Source organism: Octodon degus, unplaced genomic scaffold, assembly GCF_000260255.1.
Source record: "Octodon degus isolate 3935 unplaced genomic scaffold, OctDeg1.0 scaffold00074, whole genome shotgun sequence".
Classification (NCBI taxonomy): Eukaryota; Metazoa; Chordata; class Mammalia; order Rodentia; family Octodontidae; genus Octodon; species Octodon degus.
The window spans coordinates 6,169,014-6,176,217 of NW_004524650.1; positions in this window are offsets into that span (position 1 = coordinate 6,169,014).

A 7,204-nucleotide genomic window follows, 5' to 3' on the forward strand; every position below is an offset into this window, starting at 1 on the left:
AAAAAAAAAAAAAAAAAAGAAAAAAAGAAAAAAAATGTATTGAGATAAAAATTGGACAGAGTCTCAAGAATCACAGAGATATATGTATGTTGAAGTGGTTATGGTATGTTTGATCCCTGTATTTTCTTTTCTGGATTGTGTTTAGAAGGGGTTTTACTAGCACAAAGGATTTAGTTCACAGCTCTCCTTTAAAATCAAGTTCTGAGTGCAAGCAGGATAAGGAGGGATCAATGGAACCTAAAAAGATAGAGTTTGAACATTCTAGCCTTGTTCCATCAAATAAAGAAGAAACAGTGGTGGACAAAATGGATCCTTCCCCACCAAAGAAGGCTTTCCCCAAAAATTTTATTTCTCAACAGAGCCATAGGCTACAATCCTGGCCATGTCAACTCAGAGAAATTTTACTGAGTCACAGAAGGGAACTTCTGCCTCTAGGGTGGATAGAGCCATTTTCTCTATCTCCTTTGCAACTGGCACTAAAGGTAAGCCAGACAAGTGGGGGAGTGCATGGAGGGTTTTCAACATATCTACCCAGTTTCTGAATTTCAAATCCCTAATAATCTGGTACAAATTGTACATCTTCATGAAGCTGTACTTTTTAAAACCTTAAAAGAATTAAAACAAGCTGTTACTACTTATGACCTTACTGCTCCCTTTACCTTGAGTTTAGTAGAAATACTAGGAAAACAGATTGTGGCCCACATAATTGGAAAGAAATAGCTATAGTGTGTTTGAATCCAGATTATTTACTGTGAAAAGGAAATTTCTTTGAGTACACTGTGGGCCAGGCAGCTTGAAATGCCATTCACAACATAGCCATTACAAAAGATATGCTACTTGCTAGCACAATCAATTGACCTTTGCATTGCAAATATATGAGCAAACTAAGATAGCTGCCACTGAGGACTGGAGGAAACCTAGTTCAAAGGGTGAGGCCTCCCTTAATTTGGCAGCACAGCCATTATCTGTCTCTTCAATAAAACCTTCCAGTCTATATAGAAGATGTAGACAAGGGTACCAGTGGAAAAGTGAATGTAGATCTAAAATTGATATGGAAGACTGACCGATTCAGGGAACTTCCACTGAGGCCTACTTCGGGTCCCATTAAGGGAGAGCTTTCCCGTTTCCTACCACAAGGATCTCTGACCTCTGGTAAGCAACAATGGACAGCAGGGGTTAAGACCTCAGTTCCTCTTCCAGATTCCTATTAACTCCTGAAATGGGGCCCCAAATTATTCCTACTGGAGTCTATAGACCTATGCTTCGGTACAGTGGGAATCTTGTTAGGCCACAGCAGTCTTGCTTGAAAAGGTCTCCAGGTTTTTTCTGGTGTCATTGATGCTGATTATACAGAAGAAATCAAGGTTATTATTCAATATATCCAAACCATTGCTCAAATCACCCCAGACACTCCTGTTGCTCAATTGGTCATTTTTCCCTTGGCAAATTTGAAAAATTTATAAAGAAGGGAAAGTAATTCAAGGGTTTTGAATCTCCTGACACCTATTAGGTTCAACAAATTAAACAAAATGACCCAGGGAGGGAGTTGACTACTGAAGGAAAAGTATTTAAAGGACAGTTACACACAGGTGCAAATGCTTCGGTTATTGCTCAGCACCATTGACCTGAAGCATGGCCTCTGGATGTGGTCACCACAGATATACAAGGTATAGGCAAAGTTTCTTACCCTAGCCAAGGTGCTAAGTTTCTAACTTGGAGAGATGTAGCAGGCCATTCTGAATATTTTGCTCCTTTTGTCCTCTTCCATATACCAGTCGATCTATGGGGCTGTGACATAATGCAGAGTATGGGAGCATTTTTGGCCAGTCTTACCTCCCTGGTGAATCATCAGATGTTGCAATAAGGTTTCCTTCCTATTCAAGGGCTTGGCAAAAATAATCAAGGGAGAAAAGAACCTCTTCCAGTTATTCCTAAAAGGAATCATTTTGGCACAGGCTACTCATCCTCACATTTTCAGGAGGGGCCTTGATCTTTTCTCTGACTCCGAAGGTGGCATCTAAGATAACTTAGATATCTGATGACCCTCTTTGGGTTGATCGGTAGTCCTTCCCTCAGGAGAAAATAACAGCAGCTTGTACACTGGCTAATGAACAGATGATCGTGGGGCACCTAGCATACTCATGATTTAAGTCTTTTGACATTCTCAAGGTAGATTCAGCCCTTACTTCAAAAAGAACACTTATACCAAAGGTTAAAACTGCCTTAGATAAAATTAATGAAGCTCATTCTAATGCTCAGCTCTCTAGAGTTGACCTATCTTTGCTAACATTTTGAATTATTTTCCCAACTCAGTATATGTTCAGTTGGGATTCTTTGGCAGTCTCCAGGTGCCTACAGTGACTACTTTTGCCACATACTCCACATAAAGCTGTTACTGCCTTTCATGATGCTGTGGCAGAACTGATTGCATGTGGACAAATGTGCAATTTAGCTCCTTGGCTATGAGGTACAAACTATCACTGTTCCCTTTTCTTCAATTCAACAAAAATGGTTATGGAAATTTTTATCCTTTTGGCAATCTACACTGGCTAACTTCTCTGGTATTATTAACTGTCATTATACTTCAGATAAATTAATGCAATTTGCCTTTCTTACATGTTTGTCTTCCCTTTAAAAGTAAATTCAGTCCCTATAGCAGGGGCATCTCCATCTTCATGGATGGATCGGCTTCAGGTTGGGGAGGTTATGTAACAGCCTCCTCTTCCAGAATACAGGACACGGGTTTCTCTTCTGCACAAAAGACTGAATTACAAGAAGTCATATGGGCATTGCAAGGTCATTCATCCACTCCAATTAACCTTTTCAGACAGTGCTTATATCTGCGGTGTAATGTGCCATCTCGAAACTGCCACTATACACACAGATCAAGAAGATCTTTTTCATATACTTAATACTCTACAAGTTGTCATAAGGTCACATCATATTCCCTGTTTTATGGTCATATACACTCTCATTCTCAATTACCAGGACTTCTCACTGAAGGGAATGCTATTATAGACAGATTGCTGTGTGCTTTGGCTGTTACTCCCTCAAATACTATTCAATAGGCTTCTGTGTCTCATACCATCTTTCATAGAAATGTTTCTGTAAGTTTTGCAGTCAGTTTTGTTTGACCTGAGAACAGGCATGAGAAATTGTTAAACAATGTTCCTCATGTATAACAGACCTACTCTGACCTTCCACAGGGCTCAATCCCCAGGGTTACACCCCAATCATCTTCGGTAGATAGATATCACACACATTCATGAATTTGGTTCATTATGTTGGGTCTACGTTTCAGTGGACACTTCCTCAGGATTCATTTTGCTTCTTCCCACACTGGTGAAGCAACTAAACATGTCATTGCTCACTGTTTGGATACTCCTCACAGACACTAAGACTGACAATGGCCCCTCATATTTAAGTGCTGCCTTCCAAAAGTTTTGTAAAACTTTTCCTATTTCCCTTATCATAGGGATTCCTTATAACCCTCAAAGTCAAGGAATTGTTGAACATGCTCACCATACAATCAGAATTCAATAATTAAAACAAAAGGGGGAATCTTTCCCTACAAAATTCATACTTCATAATAGATTTCACTTGGTAATGTACACTATTAACTTTTTAAATTCTATAAAACATGGAAGTACAATTCCATCAGGTAAGAGAAAAAAGGCTAGGAAGGATCCTTTGGAGAGACCTCCATATTGGACAATGGAAGGGATCTAGTCCACTATTAACCTTGGGCAGAGGGTATGCCTGTGTCTTTCTAAAGAATGATAAATGATTTATTTGGGTACCAGAGTGTGCTGTCAGGCTGTACCATGAAGCCTGTACTGGAGAAGAAAGAACAGCAGTGAGGCTAGATCCAACCTGGGGCTTATTGAAGGAACTGACCAAATGGAAATCTAAGGTCTCAATAGGTGATAAAATATATAAAACACCTGAGCTAAATTTTACAAGTACTACGACAAAAATAAAAATACAAAATATGTATATTAATTACAGACAAAAGATTTTATTCCTTCCAAACTTTTCTGATAAAGAGCACAGCGGCCAGGGTTTGAACCCTGGTGTGCTGTTCTGGCCCTGCCCCTGGGGCACTCTAAGATGGCATGTCCAATCAATGTAGTGAGACCCTGTAGACCCTGAAGACCCTGTAGACCCTGTACTAAATACATTAAAAAAAGATTTCTGCTAACTGACAAATAACAAAATCTGACTAGTCTATTTATAATTTTTTTTTTTTTTGTATTTTTAGGGAAGGGTTTACAGAGTGTTCAGTATCTCACTACTAGATCAAACTAGTAGTTATCTGCCTATTTATAGCCTCCCAAGAGCTGGGATTACATTGAGCCACCACACCCAGTCTCAATCACCCAGGAGGCAGGGCCAGCACAGCAGGCCTGGGGATTGAACCCCTGGCCCCTAAACCTGCTTGCAAGTGCTTTAATCCACTGAGCTATTTGGCTGGCCCTATAATTATAAATTTCTAAAAATTGTAATAGAGTTACTATAATTTAATTTGGCCATGAATATATTTGAGTGCATTTTTGATTTTGTAAAGATGTTTGTGTGTTCTGTCTATTTGTTTATGTGTCATTCTGTGAACAACTATTCCTCTTTTTTTTCTTTTTGACCATTTCTTCATAATACAATTTGGGATATAGACTTAAAAGCATGCATTTTCCTAAGTCACCAGATGGCTTAAGTGATATCAAAATTTGCTTACTCACAGGTCATCAAAAAATTTAAGGTGATTAAGCAAAGATTCCTTAGGGTGGGGAGAAATTATTAGAAAGGATTAATTGATGAATAGAGGAGTGGCCAACCTTTGTTCATTAATAAAGAGCTCCCTATAATCTCAGTAGTCTCTTAGGAGACACCCTCAATAACATGGTTATTGGTTAAATGATAAAGTTTTTCAGAAAAAATTACAATATTTTTTCTTAAAAGATGTTTTTGATATGAAACTAAATTAAGAAACAAAGGCTTTTAGATGTATATGGTAATTCATTATTGTTAATGATTCCAGCTGTACAGGTCTTCCAAAATGTAAAATTGCTTATTGTAATAAGAATTTCTCTCAGATTCAAACTTCTGCCTTTAACAAAAAACCTGTGATGTATACCCCAATTACGAAAGACTAATTAGGTGAAAATTTCTTATGTATGTATTAGATAAATATGATTGATCAAAGTGTTATGTCAAAATGCAAATTTGAGTGTGTCACAAAATGTCATTAAGGTTTGTCCTGTTATGATGTTGTATATGGTTTTGATTCCCAATTTTTTTGTGTAAAAATATGTAACTTTTGTCTGTTAACATTATATTGGGATTTAAATATTAGAATATCTATGGTTGTTAGGAAATAACATCCATTTTATGTCAAAGGTGTTTAATATTCAGATAAATAGTAATGTTAAGCTTGCTGCCTCCATTATAGGGTAATGTCATTAAGCTTATCTTCTAGATGATTAAAAACTGAGGTTTGGAAACCAAAAAATTAGAGAGATATATGGGTTAAAAGGATAGCAAATATTTTGGCCCTAGCCCTTCAGGTCAGTGAAGACTCAGGACATAAGAGAACCTCTACTGTGATATCCTGTAACGCAGTTGAGTCTCTAACTTTCTGAATAAGGAGATTATAGGGTCATGGAGGAAAGTGATCAATGCTATTTAGTGTGCCTCAGGAGAGTCATGTGGAGAGAAAAATATCTCTCAAGTATTAACAAAAAGCAAATTGGTCAAGCAGTGGTTGTGACTCATCCATATGGCTGACACTGACAGAAGATTTAAGGGCGGCTATACATGGTTCCAAGGTAAATCCTGGGAAGATTAACTGATCTTGTCAGATAACAAAAGTTACATTTATTTATATAGGTCTTGCTTTAACTTGGTCTTAGCCCTCCAGCAGAAAAGTGTAACCGTGAGATATGAAAAGTAATGCCATAATAATATACGAAGCTGTAGAAGGCTCAAGCCACTAACACTTCTGACAATTGCCAGCTGCACTGATGACTTACTACTATTATGGAGTACTGGACTATATGAGGTTATATTGCTGAACTCAAGTACCAAAAGTCTTTGGACTGGCATCAAGAATGAAAGGGTCTTCTAAAGAGTTCTCCAAATAGTTTCTCCAACTGCAACAAATACCCATCACTTACACAACAAAACAAAAAAGAAGTCACAGATGCTGAAAATTAGTCAAATGTACGAAAGTGGGACAAAGCCTTTGTGTCTAAAGCAGTCAAGCTGCCTCAGTCCTGAGATAAGCATCCTGACTGGTAAATGTCAGTTATTAGTCACTTGGTCACCTTGTGTCACATGTTACTAACTTTACAAAGGTTTAAGTAAATGCCAATACTATTCTTCTGGGGGTCATTTCACCAGCTTGGCAGCTGGGCCACCACCTAACCCAGCTCTTGTCTTGTCTCTTTTCCTCATTGCATCTGCTGTTTCTCCCTAGGTAAAATGGATCACACTGAGAGACCAGTGGGTCCCTACAGTTCCTTACTGCTAACTGATAGTTTTCTTATTCAGAAAAAATGGGTCTGATCTGGGGAATGTAGCTAATCAGTCCATGTCTCACAGGGGATACCAAATCTATAACCATTTTTGACCCCAAACTGGGCCATTTTCCTCTCAGAATTATAGAGTCAATAACAAGACAAGCAGCAGTTCAGCAGTAGGCTTGTTCTTGGCCAATAGTAGAAGTGGAAGATAAAACTAACAAATGAACTTCTCAACCCATTGTGGGCTGCAAAGTTGTATATGAGATAAAATAAGTGAGGAGAAGGGATAATGAGACTGTTAAAGGGACTGTTCTTTTTTTTCTGGGAATGAGCACAGATTCTCCGGAAATTCAGGCACCAACTCTTTTTGCTCCTTTTTTCATTCTTTCTAGTCATCACAACAGCAACTCTCAACTGTTGTGGCACTTATTGAGGTATCATTTGCTATGCAAATAGGATTATAATGAAGATAGTTTGTCTGGTGGCCACTTTTTTAGCCATGTTAGGGACAGCCAATTTGGGCAAGTCAATACAGGGACTTCTAACCTACAGGAATCCTGTCCTCAAAGATAAACAAGATTAGGGCAAGGAAGAAGTAAAATTAAGTCAAACAGGCAATACAAGATTTGGGCAAAGTAATAGCAGCAGTGTGATCATCACCTCATGAGTATTTTACAAGTGATCCC